Here is a 15295-nt window from a genome sequence, read left to right as displayed (position 1 = left end):
GGTTCGAATCCCGCTCGGGCTTGGTTGTTTGTGAATGTCCATTCATCAATTTCATCATTTCATCACTCATCCCCATCGAATTTGCCAAGAAGCACAAAACGCAAAGTAAAATAAACTAAATCAATCGATCCCGAGACGGGTTCCCTGATGTCATAGCGCTGTGCTAACTACTCAGCCACGGAGGTCGGCTTAGTAAACTGCTGTTGCAGACTTATACCTATGCTTGTACGTCGCAGTCTCTTAACTTAGAAATAATGGTTCATGTTTTTATTTAAGCCATTTCTGAGCGTAACTGCTACTACAATTGGTCTTATGTACCTTTATACTTAATCAATACTGTGGCGGTAGAAATTCTCTTTCCCGATTTTAGATCAGATAATCCTCGAATGCAAAAGGCGATTTAATTAACATTTACATTGTCTGGAGTGACTGGGAAAAAAGTTAAAGAAAAAACCTGCGACTTGTCTGATACTGGTTCCCGGGTTCGAATCCCGGACTGGGCATGGGTGCTCTTTGTGAGTGTCCCTTCATCAATTTCACATCTTTACGATTAGACAAATGTGGCAGATGCGAAGTAAAATAAACCAAATCAATCAATCAATCTGTGTAATACTGGTTGGTTACATTCCTTGATTGAAAGTAAAATTTTAATTCAAGGATATTTCGGGGGTTCAGGCATGATAGCCCTTCTCCATTACCATTAATGCGAGTATACTTTGAATGTGTTGTTAAAAAAAACTGTGGGCGTTCTTACATCCTCTAACTTTGTCTAATTTTAAATAAAATCAAGCTAAGGTGTTATAAGGTAGAGTAATTCAAAAATATATCCCCGAATGCGTAATGGCTGAAGCTCTAGTCTTAGTTAACACAAAATTCACGAAATGTTTCCAAAAACTTTTAAACGCCAAGTACATAAATCCATGCACAGTCACAACCATTTATTTTAGAATATTTCTGAGAGATGAACAGAAAATCGAGGTCGGATTTTTTCCAGTACTGTCACTTGCACCCCCTCTGTTTTGGCACTGGATCATCGCCACTGGTTGGGGGAAACTGTATCTTTACCTTAGGTGAATTAAGGGGGTGGGGTTATCGTACCACTTGAAGTACAAATTCATAATAAAATTTGTATTAACATAACAGTATTATATTTTGACATCTAAAATTAATAATTAACGTTCAATAATGAGAGTGGGAAGCTTTTCCCACTCAACCCCCTCCCTAGAACGTTGATAATACGCTATTATTAGTTCTTCTGACTAAGCAGATCTCCTGATTTTTCAGGGGACGATCTCCCGATTTTTGAAAATATGACCTGGCAACGCTGCATCACTCACGACGTCCAATCTGCACACCTCACACGATTGCTGGTGGCTTTGTGCCAAATTCTGAACGTGCAATGTAGGCTACATCGCAGTCGGTGGGAGACTGTATGAGAGCTGCAATCTTTAATCGTAAAGCGGCTGCATTGCAACTGTCCCAGATTACAGCTACATGCCACTTCTTCCTGCCTGCATGTGTGTGTGTGACCACTTGTTTGTAGCCACCCTAGGTTCGTATCCCACTTTAAAGTGTGGGTCCAATCCAGTGGCGGTCCCTCCATGGAACAGAGGGAACAGGCTGTTCCCTCCTACTTATCGCCCATTGAAGCTATTTTAATTATCTATATTAACATAATAAGAACACTTCTTTCTCTTGAAATAAACACGCCGAAGAAAACTTTCACCGTGACTGGACGTTTGTTTACTTCACCCACCCTCGTCGTTCCACCCTCTGATGCCGAGTATTTCCGACCACGCGCGAAGGTAAACGATCCTCAAAGTCCCACTTCCCACCTCCCCCATCACGGAAGCTGAACTCTCTGGCTGTTCCCTTCGAGAGACAGCGAATTCTTTTTCCTTCGAGCTTTTGCTGTGTGCTAAAGTTTAATTGCATCGTAGTAATAGTTTTGAGTGTAGTAAGTTTATAGTTTCCTAATCTCATTGCAAAATTGCGTCTGACATTCATAACGAACTGGAAAAATCTTCTACCGTTAATCGTCTGCTAAATGCCTTAGCTAAATGCTGCGAAATAGCTTCCGAGGGAACAGCTCGCATCCACCTGTTCCAACAGCCACAAGACCAGGCGCACGCAGAGGCAGGACAAGAAAGCGAATGTAGCGAGCATAGAGTTGATTATGTATGATCGACAGGCTGAAGACGAAAGTTTTTAGTTCATTGAACTTTACAGAAAAGACAGCAAACCAAGACCTACCCTAACCGAATTAAAAACAAAAACGAAATCGTACACAAGGCATTTTATAAAAAGTTACAACAACTCTGTAAAATGATTAACTGGATACTCTTCCAGTGGCAAATTATTGTTGTCCTTGTTTGTTCACGAGAAGGGAGTTTGGAACAGTTCGGGTTTTGTCACAATTTCTACAAATCTAGCGGACGTCATGAAAAAACTCGGCCATCTGAATGCCATTATTGCATTGAGGACGTTTGAATTACAAGAATGCTCAACTCTACAAAAAAGTCAACTTAATCTACAAAGAGAGAGATGAAACAGGTTTCGACAAAACATTTTTTCTCTCCGATCACTCATAAATTACTTTTATTATTATGTTCATTGTTGCGCATCAACAATTTTTGTTTTTAATGTTATTTTTACATTATAGTATAATATTTGCTTTAACATTGTTATTGTCCAAATTTTAACGTGCTTCATGTATGTTACTTCTGACAATTTGTAACATATGTATCGTATGTTTATTTTGTCAGGAGGGGTGCCAACAGGGAGGATTATGGTGCAGGTTGCGCTATCGAGATTTGGGGGGGGGTCCCTTCAAATAATATAAAATTAAACATTTATATCTTTTTCCAAAATATATGTAAAAATTTTACACCTTAAATACACCATATTTAATGCATTAGATGAAGAAAATAAAGTGTTTAAGGTGTTATTATCGATGGAGGGGGGGGAGAAATTTCCAACTCTTACATATTAGGCCTTAATTGACACGGGGGTTCTGGGGGGATTGTGAATTAAATTTGGGGGGGAACAGTATCCAACTCTATGTCTTAGATTATTGCGGGTATTTTAGTTAGAGGTGGATTGAGCCTTAAATTGAGGGCAATTATACAATTTTTGTGTATTACTATTGTCTTAGACACACTATTGCGGAAATTCTATTGTGGAGACTGAGAATTAATTTTTTGGAGGAGGCATAATCCACTCTTCAATATCAACAGTAAGTCTAAAATTGGCATGGAAACTTTGGTGAAATCTCAGATTGTCAAGAGATTTCTATAGTGGAGAGAGAGTTCGAAAATTAAATTTTGGAGACTGTATTTAGCGATATGATATCCACACGTTTTCGACCCCGAACGTGCCAAAGGGGAAGCTGGAAGGGAAGCTGGAAAAGACTAAATATCTCGGGATTTTAAGAAAGTATTGACATCTCATTAAATTAATATTCTTGAAAGTCTACAAAGGAATGGATTTAAAGATTTTCTTGCTCGCTTTGATCGCAATGATATGTTACTAGGATGCGTGTTTGGCGCTTGAATGAGGTGAATGTGAAGTTTATATACTATAGCTGCATTGCAAGACAAGCGATATTCTCGATTATGATCAACGATTTTGGGGGTGGTCTTGAGTGATGGGCTCCCTGTTTAGGAAGGAGGGGCAGATCAAGTATAGTGTTCAGTAAAGCTAAGAAAGAAGTTACTTTCAGTAGACATGCTGGCGTAATTAAATACGTTGTGGGGATTACGATATGGTTTAAGGGCACAAATTATATGATTTGGAGGGGATGCGCCATTGGCCTTGGGGCCAATGTATTTAGTTCATTTCCATAAGGGTTGAATTTTACTTGGTCTACTGTATTATATTACGACGGGTATGGGAGGGGAGGGGGCAAGTGCAGGTCACCTGTTCCCCTGTCTGATTTAGCACCGCACGCCACTGGTCCAATCCCCATTAGCCTTTCTGTGCATAAAGTGGAAAACGATAGAAGGAAGAGAAGTAGCATTGCTTCATTAAAAATAATGTAAGGGTATCGTCTTTGCATGGCACCATACCTTGAAGGCATATAGAGGGTGTGGAGTTACAGAGCTCCACACATTATCGATAGGTCATGTTGGAGGTGGGGTAATTAAATCCTTGATCTGGTAGCCTCTGCTTCCAAACCCCCCCCCCCCCCACACACACACACTCTTTCCCCAATAAGGAATAATTACAAGGGCGCAGAACGGTCACATACTAAGAGTGGGTGGTAGGACGCCTGGGGTTATAGCCACTCAGGAAGGAACCCCATTTGATAGATCCTGTCCTGTCCCTTTCTTGGCCTCATGTTGGTCTTGAACAGAAGGTTTCGATCTCGTCTGTGTCTCGTCAAGAAATTCATAGGCACGATAAACTTATTACCTCAGATGGAAAATATAAATTTGTAGTTTTTCCTATTAACACAAACAACTAAATTTTAGAAATTCAACGAAAAATTAGCACAATTTCAAAGAAATATGTTGTCATGTCATTCTCGTAGTAATATTTTTTATTTTGTAACTCTTATTATAGCTGCATTACAAAGGTTCAAAAAGTGTTTATAAAAGCAAGAATATGGTGTAAGGGATTACCCTCCCAAATGTCAACCTCTTTTCCACCTAGTGCACCCCGACCTCCCCGATGGCGTAGTGGTAACACCATCGCCTTGTAATCTAGGGGCTCCACGTTCGGTACCAGGTGGAGGCACAAGTGGTTCGGATCCCACTGTAAACTGTAGGTCCAGACTAACGAGGCTCAGGCATCTAGACTCTCCGCCAGTATGATCATCTGTGGGGAGTGTGTTGTGTGCTATCCATGTACGATTTTGATTGATCCTTCATAATTTTAATCTTATCGCCATTCAGCCTCATCTTCGTGCAAGTGGCACAGAAGCGAAGTAAAATTAAAGAAATACATTGAAAGTACGGAAGATGTTTAGTTTCGTATTTCACTATATAGTTCAATACGACTGTAACTTGTGTTTGTATGTATACACTCTATGAACACTTTCTTGGACTATTAAGACATAAGAATATATGCCATTTGCCTGCCTTCAATAAACGTTGTTCGTTTGAAATTTCCAAACATGTGGAAAAATGGAGGAATAATTAAGCAAGTCACTAGTAGCACATAGCCTTTGGCAGTTCCCTTGGCATACTTTCATAGATGTCTTCTAAGAGATGATTGGAAATCATTTCCCACAGTGGCACTCTCTAACATCGCACCCTCCAAATGTCATATTCCGTACCCCCTCCCTACATGATTAATCCTGGCGCCGCCGATATGTGCAAAATTTGTATATGTTTCAAGTTCGTTTAAATTAAGCTATTGTCATGCAGTTCTCAGTGTCTTCGAACAGTGGTTCTAGCCTACGACATTACACGGAATTTAGAAAGTGTATTTATATAGGGGCTATCCACCGGAAGGAAGTGCCTTCGCGCGGACGCCATATTTGTAGCACAACAACTTCCGGTTCGTAGGCTCACAACATGCCGCTAAAGGGAGCTGAGATTGTGTCATGTATGAAAGGAACGAATGAGTGTGTACAAGGAGGATGTAAACTACGATCAGGGCTAAATAATCTTTCATGGATCTCTCTTCATCCATTTCCTCGAGATCTAGGCGCCAAATTATTACATTCAAGCTGTCAGGCGTGAAAATTGGAAGACCATTAGCAGGAGTAGACTGCGCAGTAATGACAACGGAACGAAAAAAAACAAAACATTCCGATCCAGACTTCGGTAAAAATGATAGTTTAAAAGTAGTTTATTCCCTGCATTTTTTTTGTACTAAATGTCCGAAATTTATTGAAATTAGCAGTTTTTATTCCAGAAATGCAAAATAAATCATCACCCGAGGGTGAAATTGTGTGTATAATTATTTATTTTTTTAGTATCGGGTAATGTTGAATATTTTCTGCTCCTATAATCTCCCAATTTAGTCGGGAAATAACATTATTTTTACCGTTTTGAACGTCAGGACTTTAAAAATGCCCCGTCCTGTTTCCTTCCCAAGCAAAAATTTTGCGTCCCACACCACTTGCACTTCATTAAAAGTAGAAGAGAAATCATTCAAATCTCGATTTTCTCTCTGTTTTAGTGATATGAGCAAAAATATTACTTTTCCTTTCAAAAGATGCTCGTTCATGGCCAGATAGGTTACACGTTAAGTTCTTGAAGTACACACGAACTGTATTAAATTTTTGTGCAACCAGATTTTTTTTTGTGTGTGTGTAACCAGAGGAAATATTTTTTTGTGTAGCCAGAAAATTAATTGCGGGTACTATTATTAATTTTCGTCTTTTGCAATGGAAATCTTTTCAACATTGATAGATAGAGTGCTTCCCCGATGGCGCAGTGATAGCCTCGTCGTCTTGTAATCAAGGGGTTCCGGGTTCGATTCCCGGTGGAGGCATATTGTGGTTCGGATCCCAATTTAAACTGTAGGTCCAGTCCCGATTAGCCTTACTGTGCACAAAGTGGACTTAAAACACCAACTCAATCAATCAAATCAACATTGATGGAGAAGAGGTCCTAGGTTTGAACACCATGGTGAGGCAATGGGATGTCATTGTGTTTGTCCCATCATTAATTTTTCCAGTTTATTATTCATCTTCATCGTCATGTTTAACACAAATAGCAGAAAATTGACTTAAAAAAACAATGAGCGTTTTGTATTTCTGCGTTCAAACGAGAACGAAACCAGCAAGTGTGCATTATCGCATCCCTCTGATTCGTCCTGACTGAAGAAAGAAGAAAAGAAGCTCCTTTTTCCGTTTTTTATATGTCCGTACATCTCGCACATTTTCACTTAAAACGTAAATGTATGCATTTAAGCGCTCTCGCTCTGTAGGAAAAATTACTTTCTATTTAATATGTAGGCTACAAATATCGCCAATGAAACGACGATCAGCAAATGGATCTCATCTTGGAATAATGCCGTATTACTTCCTAGTTGCTCATCCAATTGATATGCAAAGCCTCTACTTTGCCCTGATATCTCTTATTCTCCTCGTCGTCAAGTGCTTTTATATGATCCATTTTATCCGGTATACAAAACGAGAAGAAATGCCACAAGTACGCGCTTCAATTACCCGGCCGCCGTGAACCGGAAGTTGTTGTGCTACAGTTCGACAATCGATTGTGCCGTTCGATATGTTTTTGTTTACTCGTGGATAGCCCCTATACTATGAAAACACAAACTCATGCACAAAAGAGCTATTTAACTAGTAACACTGGAGAAACTTAACCTACGGCGAAAAATGTGATCAACTATCAACGATTAAAGCTGAATAAATCACCTCTACTTGCCATGGCAACAGGTTTTCATAAAGTTTGGATAGAGCAACGGCGCCAAGTAGGATGCACTTGTTTTGCTTCAATTTCATTCTCTTTTGGAGGTGGGGGGGGATAAAAACTTTCATGTTAGGGATTAAAAATGTTTTCTTCTGCCGAAGATATAAATGTTTGTGGGGAAAATCCCCGTCATCCCCCGTTAATTCGCACACTGGATAAGATCGATACTTGCCCATCGGAGTATGGTCATTGATACATCCACACAACCAAAATGTCCACAAAACAGGGACGTCGTAAGGGGGCGGGGCAGTGGCCCCGGCAAAGGTTTCTGTATTTTACTGGAAATTTTAATTTGATGGCAAAATGTTGCAAAATTGTTCCTCAGTAAATTTTGCTTACAGTTTGAAACACTGCTCCCAAATTTCCCGCGCCATGAACGCCAAAGCAAAACTTGTACTCATTTTTCTACTGCTTGCCTGTCGAAAACAGATGCAACCCAGGAGCTGCCGCTAATGATTTTATAGCCCGTCCTTTGCCGTCTCCCACTCGACAACAAGCCACCTAGCGGGATTCCTTCGGAGCTATAAAGAAAGAAAGCCCCCTCAGCCTTGTCCTGTGTCACCTTCTTCCCGTCCCCCCTCTCTGCCCCGCACCAACCCCTAAGAGCGCAGGCAAGAAAAGGATCATATATCTCCTCCATTCATTCAACGGCCCCTGTCCAGATTTCGGTAGTGGCGAAAAACCAAACTCTTGTCAAAACGGGAGTTTTCTCTCCATTGTCACTATGGTTCTCCAGCGCATCAACCGCACCAAGTGTATTTTCAGATTTTCTGATTAGAGTAGGTCTGTCGTATTAAAATAGATTGAAGTGGAAATTTGGATCAATATTCAAACGTATCTAATTGCTAAAAAGAAACATTGAAAATCTATTTATTTTCTGCCATCTTGAAACCTGATTTTTGCTGAAATGTAATTTCCAATGAGTCAAGAAGGGTATGTAATGGCTATAATAATTGCAGCTCAAGAGTTATAAATTTAATATCGATACCGTGGCAACAAATTTGAATTTGGCCAATTTGGCATCCATGCCCCTTCTAAACTATGCACTCTCAAATTAAATTACTTTACGTAAAGTTATACCCCTACCAACACTAAAACGGTTGTGAATTGTAGTAGTCACTAAGAATGAAGTCTGCACTGGATATTAAATTGGTAAAAAAATAGCAAAAACTGGAAATTGTGTATCCCTATATACGTGATTACCATAATATGGCGTAGTGGTAACTTCGTCTCCTTGTAATCTAGGGGTTCCCGAGTTCGATACCTCGTAGAGGCACATAATGGTTCGGATCCCATTTTAAACTGTAGGCCCAGTCCCGATTAGCCTATCTGTGCACAAAGTGGACTAAAAACATAAATTCAATTCAATGACCATAATACGTACATCGTGTTGAGAACATTTAGAACGACAAATATTTTGTTTCGAGATAGACGCATATTTCATGGTCAGACTGATGCCACCATAAATTTCTCTTCAATAGTGTATTTTTCCTTCGGAAAATACACAGGCACAAAAACCATGTATTCCATTCGAAAATTGCCCAGCCATGGGAAAACGTAGTATTTACTGTAATGTGTTGTTGCGAAGCCTCTGGTAGAATTCTGGTTTTCATTGTGGCCTTTGTTTCATCAGTTTATGATTCATTACAGTAATTAACGTGCATCATAAATATATAATATGACTCGCTGAGATATTTTTTTTAGTCTAAATACCAAATTTGATACGATGATCTCGGTTATCAGTGAACTGAATAATTATAATTTGGATGCATGCTAACAACGATATTTCTAACAATTTATTATACCAAACTTTGAGTTACCGAGTTTCTGTATTTTATTTTTATTCTTGAAATATCGTGGTTCTTTCAAACTTTTAATAGCTAACTTCCTAGTGCGATTTCTATCCATCTTATTACCGACCTGGAGTAGGGGAAGGACAACGGAGAACACGAACAACAGAATTAGCCTGTGGAATGGTTTCAAAATACATATTATACATACAGTATGTGTAGCAATAACAAACGCAAAAGCAGCCGACTAAACACAAACCTGTCTTCAACTACTGAAGATGAGAGTGAGATTGACTTTTTTTCTTCTTCAAATTACACGTTTTTCAAACGTAGGTTACTCGAGACAGCATACCAGTTTTAACTGGAAACAGAAAATGTGCCCATCCTAGAGCACAACTGGGGACCATTGACTACAGGTCGACAGAATATTTATACAAGGGCAGACTTTTAACCTTCAGACATGCTGACGCTATATCTTATCGTTAACTTTCTGCTCGAACAATTGACAAGTATAAAATGTAATGAAAAATGTTTATAACATTTCCTTCGCTTAGACAGGCTTGGTGCAAAAAATAAAGGAATAAATAAATAATCATTATATCAAGTACATTTTCAGTTTTTCCACAAATTTGTGTATCTCAATTAAAAAATCTCAACATTTCCATTGATTACCAATTATTATTCTCCACTTCCCTATTAATTTCAATGACTAATCTCAATCACAACATTATCATGAGTTACAAATCCTCATCTTTTCAATTAATAATTCGCACCACCTCGGTCTCAGGTTCGATACCTGGTGGAGGCACATGGAACAGTGGTTCAGATCCCTCTCTAAAATGTAGGACCAGTTCCGATTAGCCTATCTGTGCACAAAGTGGACTTAAAACAACAAAATCGACCACTTCCACATAGTACACCGAAGTGACTGTAATTTTGCAGGTTAACGAGGCCCTGGCGCCTGGCCCGCTGCTAGTGTAATCCTCTGTGGAACTATGGTGCGTCGTTCGTATGTATTGTGAATGTCCCTTATTCCCATCACCCTATTATTTTCATTTACAAACACCAGCCAGCCCATTTTATGGCATTACTAACCCACGCACCCTATTAATTTCAATTACTAACCCCTAGCCCCGTAATTTTCAATTTCTAACCCCCGACATATAATTATTATTTCGGTTACTAATCGCCACCACCCACAGTATTTTATCTTCAATGACCAACCTCCACCATCCCATTTGTATCATTTATTACTAGAGTGCGAATTTTTGCCTATCATTTGTATCATTTATTACTAGAGTGCGAATTTTTGCCTATTTGCCTTCTTTATTCCTTTGTAATAAATAATAGGCTTTCATGTTTCAAGTCCTTATCATGCTGTTCCTAGTCCTAAAACGCATTTTTATAATACCTATATGTCTCTTTTGAGGGTTAGTGCCTATTTTGCTTAATCGTACCTAAAACTGCCTATTTTGCTGTGACTTTCCCTACATTGAATTGATTGAATTGGTGTTTCAAGTCCACTTTATGCACAGTAAGGCTAATTGGGACTGAAGCTACAGTTTAAAGTGTGACTCCACCGGGTATCGAACTCGGGACCCCATGATTACAAGGCGACGACGCTACCACTGCGCCATGGGGTGGCCCCACATTGAAGAATGTAAGAATGTAAGTCTTTGTTTGTATTGAAGTGATTCGCCAGATTGAGAGTCGCAAGAAATGTCAGATCTTCGGAAATTCTAAATTTCGCTTAATCATGGTAAGCAAACTGGACAACTGGTTGGCAACTCATACTCGGTCAAAATGACGACAACCCCCATCTTTTTTTTTCTAGCTGGAAGCTCATTTTCTTTGTTGTGCGTGTGAAAGGGATAAGGCGGTTATCTGTGAAGATATCATGCGTTTCAAAATGACAAAGGACAAGGCGACCAAAAGTGTATTAATTGAACAATTGATTGCTGTGGAAGCTTCTTTTACCATTCACAGAAAAAGTATTTTTCTGAAATTTATATAAAGAATATAATATTAACTTTTAATTACTTTACAATTTAATATTCCTTTCCCACATAATGGCCTTGTTCAAAACTACGTGACTGACGTGATTTCTGGCTACTGTGAAAAATGTTTCCCGGACAGAGTTACTTTTCTACCTCTTGCGCTTTTCGAAAATAAGGATAAATGGTAAACAATGATCACTGTGTCCAACCATCATCTTACATTAACTCAGCTCTGAATACAACAATGTTAAGTTTTTTAAAAACGTAGTTGAATGGCCTTGTGCTGTAAATAGAGAATTTACACTAAGTCAAACGATGGTATTTATTCTAAAATTGCATGTGTTGAGAATGAACATTTTCAGCTTTCCGGATGAATCCGTGTGTCTGGAGATAAGAATCAGTTTCCTGTTTCCTGATTCCTACATATCTAACCATTTGTTTCCCGGAATATATCTCCTTTGCAACTTGATGATAACAGCTCTTGCCGATGATGCAGTGATTCTTGGAAAAAAATTCCCCTCAGAATTCCATTATCAAAAAATGTTGGTCTGAAATTACCATGTACTAAGACAGACAGACTGACACTGAAATAACTGGTTTTATCTAAACAGAGAACAAGGAAGGGGGTCGGAGTCGCTAAGAACGAGTTGGTACAATGAAGACGAAGTTGGCTACACAAATGACTGTCCTTATATTAGCCATAATTCTTGAATGCAAAGGTGTACTTTCATCAGATTCAAACATAACATTTCTTTAATATCCAAATGTGTCAGCTACATCCAGGTGGGGAAGTGAACATTCGGTACAGGAAGTGTGAAAATCTATTCGTGTCCTGGGAGCTGAAATTTCTAGCTAGAGCTACAACTCTGCAGACAATGCCGGATCTACAGATCTTGAACCCCTCGTAAAATATTACTGAAGGCCCGTTGACTTGTTTGCCGCCTGCTTTGGAAGGTCTGTTCATTCATAACGACCCTTTTGAGCAAGCCAAGGTGATTGTAAAACTATGACGTCCTAGTAATGACAGATCGCTGGGGAAAGTTTGGTATCCGCTAGTTTTAGCAAGGGAAACTTGTTTCTATGTTCTTTCCTTGCGCTTATATTCGTGTATTTCCAGTAATTTTTTTATGCGTTTCATATTGTAGTGTCTGGGTGACAATAAATAATGTCTCACTCCGCTGCAAGCTCATATATATATATAAACGAAAAATTCCCATATTGTTTACCGCATATTTCCGTCCGATGAGAAGATCCGAGCAAATGCTATTGAAAGACAATTTCAGGTTGCTATTTTTCTTTTTAAACCAGTGTGTTACGAATGTGATTTATAATCCGAATTAGTAGGAATTACAGCAAAGAAGAGTCTGAAGAAAGGCGCCGTTCCTACAATGATAATCCCAGTTACACTAGCTTAGTGACAATGACAGTGTTCTTGCAAGACGTGTGAACTTGGGGTTGCCAAATGCGGACTTTTTCTTTTTACGGAGTATATGATCTGACTACCATTCTGGAGACTCGGGTTCGATCCCCGGTGGGAGAACCTGGATTTTTTGCACATGTTCAAGCGGTTCTGGCGCCCAGCCAGCATCGTATAAAGTGTGTACTTGGAGGAAACTCTGGGGGATAAAAGCGATACTTAAAGTGCAGCACATTGAGAGCTTTGTTAATAAATTTGACCTGAAAAATGGAAAGTGGTTATATATAAGCCTCTATCCCGAAATTCAGATAGTAAAATTTCCAAATCGAGATTTTAGATTTTTCGGAATCTGGATATTTTTTGGCCATCATTAGTGTGAAAGCAAGATTGCTAGGAAAAATGTTCTGAGTAAGTGTGTCTGTCAGATCGAGAACAAGAATCTTATTACTCCTATGATTCGTCTGTTTAATACAGACACGTGTCTAGAAATATGTTTCGGGGGGGGGTCCAAACCAAGTGTCTCAGGAATAATAATAATAATAATGTTTTAATTAAAATAATTATATTAAATCAAATTTATAATAATTACAATACATAAATTAATATTATATTATTATTATACGAATAGATAAAAATACTGTATAAGAATAGAGATATAACAGCGCATATTCATTACATAGCTTACCTGTAGTTAAGATCGGAATAATTTACATAAAAGCAAGTGCCCTGGAAATAAAATTAATGTCAAATAGATGAAGAATTGCATATGTATCTAATAACAAAAATGATGTTACAATTAGTTGGAGAAAAGTAAGTTTCTGAGTAATATTTTATGAATCTTATTTTGAGTAATAATGTACAGAAATTTTCCTTGTAATGTAATTCAATGCCGTATGATCCCAATATAATCCTTGCCTTCTAAAAAGTTCAAAGGGAATTAATAACCATCGATTATGCAACAAATGCTAATATTCTAATTGCTCAACTTTCGTACTTAATAAGTCTTTCGGGTGGGAAGGGGGGTCCGGACCTCCTAAATACGTCCTTTCTATCCTTCAAAGTCGTATGATCCCAATATTGTCTTCCAATAAGTTCAGAGGATATTATACAACAAAGGCTAAACGAGTATATTTTCATTATTTAATTTTCGCACTTAATTAGTCTTTCGGGTGGGGAGTGGGGGTCCGGACCCCCTAAATACGTCCTTCCTGCTCTGATTAAAGTAAATTTCTGATAAATATTTTATGCATATTGAGTAGTAGTGTATATAAAAGGTCCCGAGTTCGAATAGAGCTCGGGCATGGTTGTTTGTGAATGTCCATTCATCAATTTCATCACTCATCCCCATCTTTGTCAATTAGCCAAGAGGCACAAAACGCAAAGTAAAATAAAATAAATCAAATCAAAAGTCCCTTAACACCTCCTATAAAATGTAAACGAGTTAGGCTGGGTACAATTGGTCAACAGGTAGGCTGTTGAAAAGAAACACCCAAGCTGGCGGTTTTCTTTTGAAGTAGAAGCAACAGACTGGAGTAGGAAAGCAATGTTGCCAAATTGAAGAGATAAAGAGGAAAAGCAGAAGGAAATTGTAAGGAAAAAAAGAAAGAGAAACAACATTAAAGAATATGGAAAGAGAAAATAAATACAGATAAAGATTAAAAAGGAAGTGTTTAAGGGTATTATCGAAAGGGGGGGGATATCCAACTCTTACATATTAGGCCTTAATTGACACGGGGGTTCTGGGGGAAGGGATTCTGAATTAAACGTGGGGGGGGGGCAGTATCCAACTCTAGGTCTTACATTATGGCTGGTATTTTAGTTAGAGGGGGATTGAACATTAAATTGAGGGGGTATCCAATTCTTGTGTATTACTATTGTCTTAGACTGTTGCGGAAATTCTGGTGTGGAGACTGAGAATTATTTTTTTTTTGGAGGAGGCAATGCTGTCTAAAAACTAGCATGGAAATTTTGGTGGTAGGATTGAGTATTAAATTTAAAGGAGGAAATAGGAAGCTCTTGATAAAGTGTTAAACCTTGGATTGTCGAGAGATTTCTGTAGTGGAGAGAGAGTTCGAACATTAAATTTTGGAGACTGTATTTAGCGATATTGTATGTAGTACACGTTTTCGACCCCAAACGTGCCAAAAGAGAAGCTGGAAAAGACAAAATATCTCGGGATCTTAAGGAAGTATTGACACCCCATTAAATTAATATTCTTGAAAGCCTGCAAAGAAATGGGTGTAAACATTTTTTTGCTCGCTTCACCCGCAATCATGTGTTGCGAGAATGCGTCTTTGGCGCTTTACTGAGGTGAATGTGAAGTTTCATACTATAGCTGCATTACAAGACATTAGCGATATTCTCGATATTCATTAATGACATCCCTTCTTAAAATATAATGCTTAGTGTTGGTATACTATATATACTGCTTAATTTAAAGCAGGTGCATCATTTGGGACAAAAATATATCGAATCCGTATTTCTAACTTGTCACAGGAAAATTTTAAATTTGCACTGAAGATAAAATACAAGTAATTATTGTTATGGATTACGGTTTTTTACTAAAATAATTATATTTACCCGAGGAAAACGGGGGGGTGAGGGCAGTGGCGTGCCCAGGATTGTCGAAAGGGAGGGGTTACGTATACTTTTTCTTGGTAGTCAACCCTGATTTTGTTATATTTTCCTACCTTTGACATTCTTTTT

Source organism: Lepisma saccharinum, chromosome 3, assembly GCF_977018435.1.
Source record: "Lepisma saccharinum chromosome 3, izLepSacc3.1, whole genome shotgun sequence".
NCBI lineage: Eukaryota > Metazoa > Arthropoda > Insecta > Zygentoma > Lepismatidae > Lepisma > Lepisma saccharinum.
The sequence above is the reverse complement of the archived record's forward strand: the minus strand, read 5'-3'. Positions refer to the sequence as shown.